Source organism: Oncorhynchus tshawytscha, unplaced genomic scaffold, assembly GCF_018296145.1.
Source record: "Oncorhynchus tshawytscha isolate Ot180627B unplaced genomic scaffold, Otsh_v2.0 Un_contig_5390_pilon_pilon, whole genome shotgun sequence".
Classification (NCBI taxonomy): domain Eukaryota; kingdom Metazoa; phylum Chordata; class Actinopteri; order Salmoniformes; family Salmonidae; genus Oncorhynchus; species Oncorhynchus tshawytscha.
Window position 1 is genome coordinate 21,452 of NW_024608134.1, and position 13,549 is coordinate 35,000.

Below are 13,549 nucleotides of genomic sequence, written 5' to 3' on the forward strand. Positions count from 1 at the left end.
CCTGTGTCCTGTCCTCTAGACTGACTGTATCAGTCCGTGGACCCCCAACCTGTGTCCTGTCCTCTAGACTGACTGTATCAGTCCGTGGACCCCCAACCTGTGTCCTGTCCTCTAGACTGACTGTATCAGTCCGTGGACGCCCAACCTGTGTCCTGTCCTCTAGACTGACTGTGTCCTGTCCTCTAGACTGACTGTGTCCTGTCCTCTAGACTGACTGTATCAGTCCGTGGACCCCCAACCTGTGTCCTGTCCTCTAGACTGACTGTATCAGTCCGTGGACCCCCAACCTGTGTCCTGTCCTCTAGACTGACTGTGTCCTGTCCTCTAGACTGACTGTATCAGTCCGTGGACCCCCAACCTGTGTCCTGTCCTCTAGACTGACTGTGTCCTGTCCTCTAGACTGACTGTATCAGTCCGTGGACCCCCAACCTGTGTCCTGTCCTCTAGACTGACTGTATCAGTCCGTGGACCCCCAACCTGTGTCCTGTCCTCTAGACTGACTGTATCAGTCCACTAGACTGACTGTATCAGTCCGTGGACCCCCAACCTGTGTCCTGTCCTCTAGACTGACTGTATCAGTCCGTGGACCCCCAACCTGTGTCCTGTCCTCTAGACTGACTGTATCAGTCCGTGGACCCCCAACCTGTGTCCTGTCCTCTAGACTGACTGTGTCCTGTCCACTAGACTGACTGTATCAGTCCGTGGACCCCCAACCTGTGTCCTGTCCTCTAGACTGACTGTGTCCTGTCCACTAGACTGACTGTATCAGTCCGTGGACCCCCAACCTGTGTCCTGTCCTCTAGACTGACTGTGTCCTGTCCACTAGACTGACTGTATCAGTCCGTGGACCCCCAACCTGTGTCCTGTCCTCTAGACTGACTGTATCAGTCCATGGACCCCCAACCTGTGTCCTGTCCTCTAGACTGACTGTATCAGTCCGTGGACCCCCAACCTGTGTCCTGTCCTCTAGACTGACTGTATCAGTCCGTGGACGCCCAACCTGTGTCCTGTCCTCTAGACTGACTGTGTCCTGTCCTCTAGACTGACTGTGTCCTGTCCTCTAGACTGACTGTATCAGTCCGTGGACCCCCAACCTGTGTCCTGTCCTCTAGACTGACTGTATCAGTCCGTGGACCCCCAACCTGTGTCCTGTCCTCTAGACTGACTGTGTCCTGTCCTCTAGACTGACTGTATCAGTCCGTGGACCCCCAACCTGTGTCCTGTCCTCTAGACTGACTGTGTCCTGTCCTCTAGACTGACTGTATCAGTCCGTGGACCCCCAACCTGTGTCCTGTCCTCTAGACTGACTGTATCAGTCCGTGGACCCCCAACCTGTGTCCTGTCCTCTAGACTGACTGTATCAGTCCACTAGACTGACTGTATCAGTCCGTGGACCCCCAACCTGTGTCCTGTCCTCTAGACTGACTGTATCAGTCCGTGGACCCCCAACCTGTGTCCTGTCCTCTAGACTGACTGTATCAGTCCGTGGACCCCCAACCTGTGTCCTGTCCTCTAGACTGACTGTGTCCTGTCCACTAGACTGACTGTATCAGTCCGTGGACCCCCAACCTGTGTCCTGTCCTCTAGACTGACTGTGTCCTGTCCACTAGACTGACTGTATCAGTCCGTGGACCCCCAACCTGTGTCCTGTCCTCTAGACTGACTGTATCAGTCCGTGGACCCCCAACCTGTGTCCTGTCCTCTAGACTGACTGTGTCAGTCCGTGGACCCCCAACCTGTGTCCTGTCCTCTAGACTGACTGTATCAGTCCGTGGACCCCCAACCTGTGTCCTGTCCTCTAGACTGACTGTATCAGTCCGTGGACCCCCAACCTGTGTCCTGTCCTCTAGACTGACTGTATCAGTCCGTGGACCCCCAACCTGTGTCCTGTCCTCTAGACTGACTGTGTCCTGTCCTCTAGACTGACTGTATCAGTCCGTGGACCCCCAACCTGTGTCCTGTCCTCTAGACTGACTGTGTCCTGTCCTCTAGACTGACTGTATCAGTCCGTGGACCCCCAACCTGTGTCCTGTCCTCTAGACTGACTGTGTCCTGTCCACTAGACTGACTGTATCAGTCCGTGGACCCCCAACCTGTGTCCTGTCACTCTAGACTGACTGTATCAGTCCGTGGACCCCCAACCTGTGTCCTGTCCTCTAGACTGACTGTATCAGTCCGTGGACCCCCAACCTGTGTCCTGTCCTCTAGACTGACTGTATCAGTCCGTGGACGCCCAACCTGTGTCCTGTCCTCTAGACTGACTGTGTCCTGTCCTCTAGACTGACTGTGTCCTGTCCTCTAGACTGACTGTATCAGTCCGTGGACCCCCAACCTGTGTCCTGTCCTCTAGACTGACTGTATCAGTCCGTGGACCCCCAACCTGTGTCCTGTCCTCTAGACTGACTGTGTCCTGTCCTCTAGACTGACTGTATCAGTCCGTGGACCCCCAACCTGTGTCCTGTCCTCTAGACTGACTGTGTCCTGTCCTCTAGACTGACTGTATCAGTCCGTGGACCCCCAACCTGTGTCCTGTCCTCTAGACTGACTGTATCAGTCCGTGGACCCCCAACCTGTGTCCTGTCCTCTAGACTGACTGTATCAGTCCGTGGACCCCCAACCTGTGTCCTGTCCTCTAGACTGACTGTGTCCTGTCCTCTAGACTGACTGTATCAGTCCGTGGACCCCCAACCTGTGTCCTGTCCTCTAGACTGACTGTGTCCTGTCCTCTAGACTGACTGTATCAGTCCGTGGACCCCCAACCTGTGTCCTGTCCTCTAGACTGACTGTATCAGTCCGTGGACCCCCAACCTGTGTCCTGTCCTCTAGACTGACTGTATCAGTCCGTGGACCCCCAACCTGTGTCCTGTCCTCTAGACTGACTGTATCAGTCCGTGGACCCCCAACCTGTGTCCTGTCCTCTAGACTGACTGTATCAGTCCGTGGACCCCCAACCTGTGTCCTGTCCTCTAGACTGACTGTATCAGTCCGTGGACCCCCAACCTGTGTCCTGTCCTCTAGACTGACTGTATCAGTCCGTGGACCCCCAACCTGTGTCCTGTCCTCTAGACTGACTGTATCAGTCCGTGGACCCCCAACCTGTGTCCTGTCCTCTAGACTGACTGTGTCCTGTCCACTAGACTGACTGTGTCCTGTCCTCTAGACTGACTGTGTCCTGTCCACTAAACTGACTGTGTCCTGTCCTCTAGACTGACTGTGTCCTGTCCACTAGACTGACTGTGTCCTGTCCACTAGACTGACTGTGTCCTGTCCTCTAGACTGACTGTGTCCTGTCCTCTAGACTGACTGTGTCCTGTCCTCTAGACTGACTGTGTCCTGTCCTCTAGACTGACTGTGTCCTGTCCACTAGACTGACTGTGTCCTGTCCTCTAGACTGACTGTGTCCTGTCCTCTAGACTTTCTGTGTCCTGTCCACTAGACTGACTGTGTCCTGTCTTTTGGGATTAGGGTTGCCATTGTGGTTACCATTGTGGTTACCATTGGGGTTACCATTGGGGTTACCATTGGGGTTACCATTGTGGTTACCATTGGGGTTGGGGTTACCATTGGGGTTACCATTGGGGTTGGGGTTACCATTGGGGTTACCATTGGGGTTACCATTGGGGTTAGGGTTACCATTGGGGTTACCATTGGGGTTACCATTGGGTTACCATTGGAGTTACCATTGGGGTTACCATTGGGGTGGGGGTTACCATTGTGGTTACCATTGGGGTTGGGGTTACCATTGGGGTGGGGGTTACCATTGGGGTTACCATTGGGGTTACCATTGGGGTTACCATTGGCGTTACCATTGGGATTACCATTGGAGTTACCATTGGGGTTTCCATTGGGGTTACCATTGGTGTTACCATTGGGGTGGGGGTTACCATTGGGGTTACCATTGGGGTTACCATTGGGGTTACCATTGGGGTGGGGGTTACCATTGGGGTTACCATTGGGGTGGGGGTTACCATTGGGGTTACCATTGGGGTTACCATTGGGGTGGGGGTTACCATTGGGGTTACCATTGGAGTTACCATTGGGGTTAGGGTTACCATTGGGGTTACCATTGGTCCCCCAACCTGTGTCCTGTAGGGTTACCATTGGGGTTACCATTGGGGTTACCATTGGGGTTACCATTACCATTCCTGTCTGTCTGTGTTAGATACTAATGTTCCTGTCTGTGTTAGATACTAAAGTAACGTTCCTGTCTGTCTGTCTGTCTGTGTTAGATACTAATGTTCCTGTCTGTCTGTGTTAGATACTAAACTAACATTCCTGTCTGTCTGTCTGTGTTAGATACTAAACTAACGTTCCTGTCTGTCTGTTAGATACTAATGTTCCTGTCTGTCTGTGTTAGATACTAAACTAACATTCCTGTCTGTCTGTCTGTGTTAGATACTAATGTTCCTGTCTGTCTGTGTTAGATACTAATGTTCCTGTCTGTCTGTGTTAGATACTAATGTTCCTGTCTGTCTGTGTTAGATACTAAACTAACATTCCTGTCTGTCTGTCTGTGTTAGATACTAAACTAACATTCCTGTCTGTCTGTCTGTGTTAGATACTAAACTAACGTTCCTGTCTGTCTGTCTGTGTTAGATACTAAACTAACATTCCTGTCTGTCTGTCTGTGTTAGATACTAAACTAACATCCCTGTCTGTCTGTCTGTGTTAGATACTAATGTTCCTGTCTGTCTGTGTTAGATACTAAACTAACATTCCTGTCTGTCTGTCTGTGTTAGATACTAATGTTCCTGTCTGTCTGTGTTAGATACTAATGTTCCTGTCTGTGTTAGATACTAAACTAACATTCCTGTCTGTCTGTCTGTGTTAGATACTAATGTTCCTGTCTGTCTGTCTGTGTTAGATACTAAACTAATGTTCCTGTCTGTCTGTGTTAGATACTAAACTAATGTTCCTGTCTGTCTGTCTGTCTGTGTTAGATACTAAACTAATGTTCCTGTCTGTCTGTCTGTGTTAGATACTAAACTAACGTTCCTGTCTGTGTTAGATACTAAACTAATGTTCCTGTCTGTGTTAGATACTAAACTAACATTCCTGTCTGTGTTAGATACTAAACTAACATACCTGTCTGTGTTAGATACTAAACTAACGTTCCTGTCTGTCTGTGTTAGATACTAAACTAACGTTCCTGTCTGTGTTAGATACTAAACTAACATTCCTGTCTGTGTTAGATACTAAACTAACGTTCCTGTCTGTCTGTGTTAGATACTAAACTAACGTTCCTGTCTGTCTGTCTGTCTGTGTTAGATACTAAACTAACGTTCCTGTCTGTGTTAGATACTAAACTAACATTCCTGTCTGTCTGTCTGTCTGTCTGTCTGTCTGTCTGTGTTAGATACTAAACTAACGTTCCTGTCTGTCTGTGTTAGATACTAAACTAATGTTCCTGTCTGTGTTAGGTACGGTGGAGTCTGTGTCAGATCCTGTCTGTGTTAGGTACTAACTGTCTGTCTGTGTTAGATACTAACTGTCTGTCTGTGTTAGATACTGTCTGTCTGTGTTAGGTACGGTGGAGTCTGTGTCAGATCCTGTCTGTGTTAGATACTAACTGTCTGTCTGTGTTAGATACTGTCTGTGTTATATACTAACTGTCTGTGTTAGATACTGTCTGTGTTATATACTAACTGTCTGTCTGTGTTAGATACTAACTGTCTGTCTGTGTTAGATACTGTCTGTGTTAGGTACTAACTGTCTGTCTGTGTTAGATACTGTCTGTGTTATATACTAACTGTCTGTCTGTGTTAGATACTAACTGTCTGTCTGTGTTAGGTACGGTGGAGTCTGTGTCAGATCCTGTCTGTGGGTTGAGACTGATACATACACGCCAACGCAGAATCATAGGAGGAGAAAACTCACTGAGGTAAGGAGAGAACTACATATATATACTGGTGTGTTGATGGGTGTTGTAGTTTAATATAATACAGAATCATAGGAGGAGAGAACTCACTGAGGTAAGGAGAGAACTACATATATATACTGGTGTGTTGATGGGTGTTGTAGTTTAATATAATCCAGATATATTATATTATAATACATGGTGTGTTGATGGGTGTTGTAGTTCTAGTATGTGTGTTGATGGGTGTTGTAGTTTAATATAATCCAGATATATTATATTATAATACATGGTGTGTTGATGGGTGTTGTAGTTCTAGTATGTGTGTTGATGGGTGTTGTAGTTTAATATTATCCAGATATATTATATTATGATACATGGTGTGTTGATGGGTGTTGTAGTTCTAGTATGTGTGTATGTTGGGTGTTGTAGTTTAATATTATCCAGATATATTATATTATAATACATGGTGTGTTGATGGGTGTTGTAGTTCTAGTATGTGTGTATGTTGGGTGTTGTAGTTTAATATTATCCAGATATGTTATTATAGTTCTAGTGTCCGTGTTTGTTGGGTGTTGTAGTTCTAGTGTCCGTGTTTGTTGGGTGTTGTGTATGTTGGGTGTTGTAGTTCTAGTGTCCGTGTTTGTTGGGTGTTGTAGTTCTAGTGTCCGTGTATGTTGGGTGTTGTAGTTCTAGTATCCGTGTATGTTGGGTGTTGTAGTTCTAGTATCCGTGTATGTTGTATGTTGGGTGTTGTAGTTGGGTGTCTGTGTCTAACCCTCATTATTAGTTTTATTGTGTGTGTGTGTGTGTGTGTGTGTGTGTGTGTGTGTGTGTGTGTAGGGGAGGCTGGCCATGGCAGGCTGCGGTGCGTCTCAGAGGCTCTCGGGGGACGGAAGGTTGGTGTGTGGAGCGACTCTCATCAGCTCCTGTTGGATACTCACCTCAGCTCACTGCTTTAAGAGGTAACTCACCTCACTGCTTTAAGAGGTAACTCACCTCACTGCTTTAAGAGGTAACTCACCTCACTGCTTTAAGAGGTAACTCACCTCACTGCTTTAAGAGGTAACTCACCTCACTGCTTTAAGAGGTAACTCACCTCACTGCTTTAAGAGGTAACTCACCTCACTGCTTTAAGAGGTAACTCACCTCACTGCTTTAAGAGGTAACTCACCTCACTGCTTTAAGAGGTAACTCACCTCACTGCTTTAAGAGGTAACTCACCTCACTGCTTTAAGAGGTAACTCACCTCACTGCTTTAAGAGGTAACTCACCTCACTGCTTTAAGAGGTAACTCACCTCACTGCTTTAAGAGGTAACTCACCTCACTGCTTTAAGAGGTAACTCACCTCACTGCTTTAAGAGGTAACTCACCTCACTGCTTTAAGAGGTAACTCAGCTCACTGCTTTAAGAGGTAACTCACCTCACTGCTTTAAGAGGTAACTCAGCTCACTGCTTTAAGAGGTAACTCAGCTCACTGCTTTAAGAGGTAACTCACCTCACTGCTTTAAGAGGTAACTCACCTCACTGCTTTAAGAGGTAACTCACCTCACTGCTTTAAGAGGTAACTCACCTCACTGCTTTAAGAGGTAACTCACCTCACTGCTTTAAGAGGTAACTCACCTCACTGCTTTAAGAGGTAACTCACCTCACTGCTTTAAGAGGTAACTCACCTCACTGCTTTAAGAGGTAACTCACCTCACTGCTTTAAGAGGTAACTCACCTCACTGCTTTAAGAGGTAACTCACCTCACTGCTTTAAGAGGTAACTCACCTCACTGCTTTAAGAGGTAACTCACCTCACTGCTTTAAGAGGTAACTCACCTCACTGCTTTAAGAGGTAACTCACCTCACTGCTTTAAGAGGTAACTCACCTCACTGCTTTAAGAGGTAACTCATCTCACTGCTTTAAGAGGTAACTCACCTCACTGCTTTAAGAGGTAACTCACCTCACTGCTTTAAGAGGTAACTCACCTCACTGCTTTAAGAGGTAACTCACCTCACTGCTTTAAGAGGTAACTCACCTCACTGCTTTAAGAGGTAACTCACCTCACTGCTTTAAGAGGTAACTCACCTCACTGCTTTAAGAGGTAACTCACCTCACTGCTTTAAGAGGTAACTCACCTCACTGCTTTAAGAGGTAACTCACCTCACTGCTTTAAGAGGTAACTCACCTCACTGCTTTAAGAGGTAACTCACCTCACTGCTTTAAGAGGTAACTCAGCTCACTGCTTTAAGAGGTAACTCAGCTCACTGCTTTAAGAGGTAACTCACCTCACTGCTTTAAGAGGTAACTCACCTCACTGCTTTAAGAGGTAACTCAGCTCACTGCTTTAAGAGGTAACTCACCTCACTGCTTTAAGAGGTAACTCACCTCACTGCTTTAAGAGGTAACTCAGATCACTGCTTTAAGAGGTAACTCACCTCACTGCTTTAAGAGGTAACTCACCTCACTGCTTTAAGAGGTAACTCACCTCACTGCTTTAAGAGGTAACTCACCTCACTGCTTTAAGAGGTAACTCACCTCACTGCTTTAAGAGGTAACTCACCTCACTGCTTTAAGAGGTAACTCTTATGAATGTATAGTTGGAAATCTGCCTGGAGTGGCAGATGGATGTAGCCTGAGTTTTCAGGCTGTTCCATTGGTCATCGTGTTTAAATCCAGGAAGTAAGGGTGGTAAAGTAAAGGTACAACATTCATCTAGTCACTTCATCAACATCTAGTTTAGATGAGACAGACACCACAACATTCATCTAGTCACTTCATCAACATCTAGTTTAGAGAGACAGACACCTCAACATTCATCTAGTCACTTCATCAACATCTAGTTTAGAGAGACAGACACCTCAACATTCATCTAGTCACTTCATCAACATCTAGTTTAGAGAGACAGACACCTCAACCACAACATTCATCTAGTCACTTCATCAACATCTAGTTTAGAGAGACAGACACCTCAACATTCATCTAGTCATTTCATCAACATCTAGTTTAGAGAGACAGACACCTCAACATTCATCTAGTCACTTCATCAACCTCTAGTTTAGAGAGACAGACACCTCAACATTCATCTAGTCACTTCATCAACATCTAGTTTAGAGAGACAGACACCTCAACATTCATCTAGTCACTTCATCAACATCTAGTTTAGAGAGACAGACACCTCAACCACAACATTCATCTAGTCACTTCATCAACCTCTAGTTTAGAGAGACAGACACCTCAACATTCATCTAGTCACTTCATCAACATCTAGTTTAGAGAGACAGACACCTCAACCACAACATTCATCTAGTCACTTCATCAACATCTAGTTTAGATGAGACAGACACCTCAACATTCATCTAGTCACTTCATCAACATCTAGTTTAGAGAGACAGACACGTCAACATTCATCTAGTCACTTCATCAACGTGTGTGTGTGTGTGTGTGTGTGTGTGTGTGTGTGTGTGTGTGTGTGTGTGTGTGTGTGTGTGTGTGTGTGTGTGTGTGTGTGTGTGTGTGTGTGTGTGTGTGTGTGTGTGTGTGTGTGAGGTTAAGTTGGGGGAGCCAATTTTGAGTGTGATGCATATCTCCATGTTGCATATGATGATCTGAGTTTGATGTAAATACTGTGTCTCTCAGCCCCTCTACAGATTTTATCTGGGATATTTTCAAATGTTTGAGTTTGTTATGAAAAACCAGAGACAGATCAGGTCACACTCACACACACATTCTCACACTCACCCACACACACACTCACTCACACACACACATTCTTACACTCCACTCACACACACACTCACACAGTGTGCCAGAGTGCATTTCTGTCTCAGTGTTTCTCTATTAGAGAGAAAGACCAGCAGAAGCATTCAAAACCAGTTCCTAAAACCAGTTCCTAAAACCAGTTTCCTAAAACCAGTTCCCAAAATCAGTTCCTAAAACCAGTTCCTAAAATCAGTTCCTAAAATCAGTTCCTAAAATCAGTTCCTAAAACCAGTTTCCTAAAACCAGTTCCTAAAATCAGTTCCTAAAATCAGTTCCTAAAATCAGTTCCTAAAACCAGTTCCTAAAATCAGTTCCCAAAACCAGTTCCTAAAACCAGTTCCTAAAACCAGTTTCCTAAAATCAGTTTCCTAAAACCAGTTCCTAAAACCAGTTCCTAAAATCGGTTCCCAAAACCAGTTCCTAAAACCAGTTCCCTAAAACCAGTTCCCAAAACCAGTTTCCTAAAATCAGTTTCCTAAAACCAGTTCCTAAAACCAGTTCCCTAAAACCAGTTCCCTAAAACCAGTTCCTAAAACCAGTTCCCTAAAACCAGTTCCCTAAAATCAGTTCCTAAAACCAGTTCCCTAAAACCAGTTCCTAAAACCAGTTCCCTAAAACCAGTTCCCTAAAATCAGTTCCTAAAACCAGTTCCCTAAAACCAGTTCCCACTCTGGAAAGCTACACATGCAACTGAACAAAGCATATACAGTGTACTGAGTAACAGTTTGTATGTGGAAATAAATTCATTAGGTTCTGATCTATGGATTTCACATGAAATACAGATATACATCTGTTGGGGGAATCAGATATACATCTGTTGGTCACAGATACTGGGAATACAGATATACATCTGTTGGTCACAGATACCTCAAGTAAGGGGCGTGGATCAGAGAACCAGTCAGTATCTGGTGTGACCATTTTCCTCATGCAGCGTGACACATCTCCTTCCCATAGAGTTGATCAGGCTGTTGACTAGAGTTCAAATCACATTTATTTGTCACATACACATGGTTAGCAGATGTTAATGCGAGTGTAGCAAAATGCTTGTGCTTCTAGTTCCGACAATGCAGTAATAACCAACAAGTAATCTAACTAACAATTCCAAAACTACTGTCTTATACACAGTGTAAGGGGATAAAGAATATGTACATAAGGATATATGAATGAGTGATGGTACAGAGCAGCATAGGCAAGATACAGTAGATGGTATCGAGTACAGTATATACATATGAGATGAGTATGTAAACCAAGTGGCATAGTTAAAGTGGCTAGTGATACATGTATTACATAAGGATGCAGTAGATGATATAGAGTACAGTATATACGTATACATATGAGATGAATAATGTAGGGTATGTAAACATTATATTAGGTAGCATTGTTTAAAGTGGCTAGTGATACATTTTACATCATTTCCCATCAATTCCCGTTATTAAAGTGGCTAGAGTTGAGTCAGTGTCATTGACAGTGTGTTGGCAGCAGCCACTCAATGTTAGTGGTGGCTGTTTAACAGTCTGATGGCCTTGAGATAGAAGCTGTTTTTCAGTCTCTCGGTCCCAGCTTTGATGCACCTGCACTGACCTCGCCTTCTGGATGATAGCGGGGTGAACAGGCAGTGGCTCGGGTGGTTGTTGTCCTTGATGATCTTTATGGCCTTCCTGTGACATTGGGTGGTGTAGGTGTCCTGGAGGGCAGGTAGTTTGCCCCTGGTGATGCATTGTGCAGACCTCACTACCCTCTGGAGAGCCTTACGGTTGTGGGTACAAGTTTTAAGCGTTGCTATGGGAATGACATCTTCAATGCACGTTCTAATGAACTCGCACACCGAATCAGCGTATTCGTCAATGTTGTTGTCTGACGCAATACGAAACATCTCCTAGTCCACGTGATGGAAGCAGTCTTGGAGTGTGGAATCAGATTGGTCGGACCAGCGTTGAACAGACCTCAGCGTGGGAGCTTCTTGTTTTAGTTTCTGTCTGTAGGCAGGGAGCAACAAAATGGAGTCGTGGTCAGCTTTTCCGAAAGGAGAGCGGAGGAGGGCCTTATATGCGTCACAGAAGTTAGAATAACAATGATCCAAGGTTTTTTCAGCCCTAGTTGCGCAATCGATATGCTGATACAATTTAGGGAGTCTTGTTTTCAGATTAGCCTTGTTAAAATCCCCAGCTACAATGAATGCAGCCTCAGGATATGTGGTTTCCAGTTTGCAAAGAGTCAAATAAAGTTTGTTCAGAGCCATCGATGTGTCTGCTTGGGGGGGAATATATACGGCTGTGATTATAATCGAAGAGAATTCTCTTGGTAGGTAATGCGGTCTACATTTGATTGTGAGGAATTCTAAATTAGGTGAACAGAAGGATTTGAGTTCCTGTATGTTTCTTTCATCACACCACGTCACGTTGACCATAAGGCATACGCCCCCGCCCCTCTTCTTACCAGAAAGATGCTTGTTTCTATCAGCGCGATGCGTGAAAATAACCAACTGGCTGCACCGTCTCCGATAGCGTCTCTCCAGTGAGCCATGTTTCCGTGAAGAACGTTACAGTCTCTGATGTCCCTCTGGAATGCTACCCTTGCTCGGATTTCATCAACCTTGTTGTCAAGAGACTGGACATTGGCGAGAAGAATGCTAGGGAGTGGTGCGCGATGTGCCCGTCTCCGGAGTCTGACCAGAATACCGCTTCGTTTCCCTCTTTTACGAAGTCGTTTTTTGGGGTCGCAGGCTGGGATCCATTCCGTTGTCCTGGGTGAAAGGCAGAACACAGGATCCGCTTCGGGAAAGTCATATTCCTGGTCGTACTGATGTTGAGTTGATGCTGATCTTATGTTCAGTAGTTCTTCCCGACTGTATGTAATGAAACCTAAGATGACCTGGGGTACTAATGTAAGAAATAACACGTAAAAAACAAAAAACTGTATAGTTTAGGAATGCGAAGCGAGGCGGCCATCTCTGTCGGCGCCGGAAGGAGCTGTTGATTAGAGTTGATCAGTTGATTGTGGCCTGTGGAATGTGGGTCTCACAATGGGTCTCAGGATCTCGTCACAGTATCTCTGTTCATTCAAATTGCCATCGATAAAATGCAATTGTGTTCATTGCCCATAGTTTATGCCTGCCCCCATACCATAACCCCACCGCCACCATGGGGAACTCTGTTCACAACATTGACATCAGCAAACCGCTCACCCACACGACACCATACTCGCTGTCTGCCCGGTTCAGTTGAAACAGGGATTCATCGGTGAAGAGCTTCTCCAGCGAGGCCATCGGAGGTGAGCATTTGCCCACTGAAGCCGAACTGAAGTCAGGTCAAGAACCTGATGAGGACGACGAGCACGCAGATGAGCTTCCCTGAGACGGTTTCTGACAGTTTGTGTAGAAATTCTTCAGTTGTGCAAACCCACAGTTTCATCAGCTGTGCAGGTGGCTGATCTCAGACGATCCTGCAGGTGAAGAAGCCGGATGTGGAGGTCCTGGGTTGGCATGGTTACACGTGGTCTGCGGTTGTGAGGCGTCCAGTTGGACATATTGCCAAATTCTCTAAAACGATGTTAGAGGAGGCGGCTTACGGTAGAAAAATGAACATTCAATTATCTGGCAACAGCTCTGGTGGACATTCCTGCAATCAGCAAGACAATTACACGCTCCCTCAAAACCTGAGACATCTGTGACATCGTCATGTCTAACAAAACGGGCCTTTTATTGTCCTCAGCACAAGGTGCACCTGTGTAATGATCATGCTGTTTAATCAGCTTCTTGACATGCCACACCTGTCAGGTGGATGAATGCTCACTAACAGGGATGTAAAACACATTAGTCCTTCAACATTCGAGAGAGAGACACTTTTTGTGTGAACGGAAAAGATCTGTGATCATGAAACATGGATCCAACACTTTAAATGTTACGTTTTATATGTTAGTTCAGTGTTAATATCTGATTCAGATAAAGA

The 13,549-nt window shown here is 45.8% G+C and overlaps 1 pseudogene; it reads left to right on the forward strand.

The window, feature by feature from the left end:
* The window catches only part of LOC121843294, a 47,979-nt pseudogene that overhangs the window by 19,901 nt on the left and 14,529 nt on the right, over positions 1–13,549 (forward strand).